This window comes from Elephantulus edwardii, unplaced genomic scaffold, assembly GCF_000299155.1.
Source record: "Elephantulus edwardii isolate Elephantulus edwardi_28Jun2011 unplaced genomic scaffold, EleEdw1.0 scaffold00004, whole genome shotgun sequence".
NCBI lineage: Eukaryota > Metazoa > Chordata > Mammalia > Macroscelidea > Macroscelididae > Elephantulus > Elephantulus edwardii.
The window spans coordinates 22,337,917-22,338,601 of NW_006399754.1; positions in this window are offsets into that span (position 1 = coordinate 22,337,917).

Sequence of the window (685 nt, forward strand, 5' to 3'; positions counted from 1 at the left end):
TTATTTTTGTGTGTGTGTACCGTCAAATCAGATCTGACTGGTACAGGAGGAGATTGCCCCTCCTTCCCTGGCAGAGCATCTGGTGGATTCGAACCATGGACCTCTGAGATTGTAGTTGCAGCTTCTTGCCACTAGGCCACCAGAGCTCCCCAGGGGATGGATTTTTAATACCGTTGTGTTGAGTCAAGTTTTGTTTCGTTGTAATACTACAGTGACTTTGAATTTTGTTTCAAGTATTTATCATGCTACAAATTTTCAATTTTATTGGAAAATGAAAAAGCTTGTTGTTGTCTTAATTAATGGAATGTCATTTGATTTTGAAAACAGTTTTAAGTGAGGAGAGGTCACAAAACCAAGGACCTAAAGAGGAAGTGGGTTAGAAACTTGTCACAGTCCTGAGGAGGGAATGGCTTTGGTTACCCCATCTGATCCTTCCGAGCCTTTATCCAGAGAGGGGCAGATGCTGACTCTCAGGCTAGACTCTGTGCTCTTGACAGCTGCAGAGGTATAGGGCTGAGAGAGCTATCTAAGGATACGTGTATACAGAGTCTATTTTAATCTCAACAACTTTAAAACTGACTTGTAAAATCTAGGCTTCGCAGTAATCGATTGACACTAAATGCAGATGATCCTCAGTGTAAAAATATTGTTTATATTGTGGAAAAAGTATGAAAACCCAAGAGGG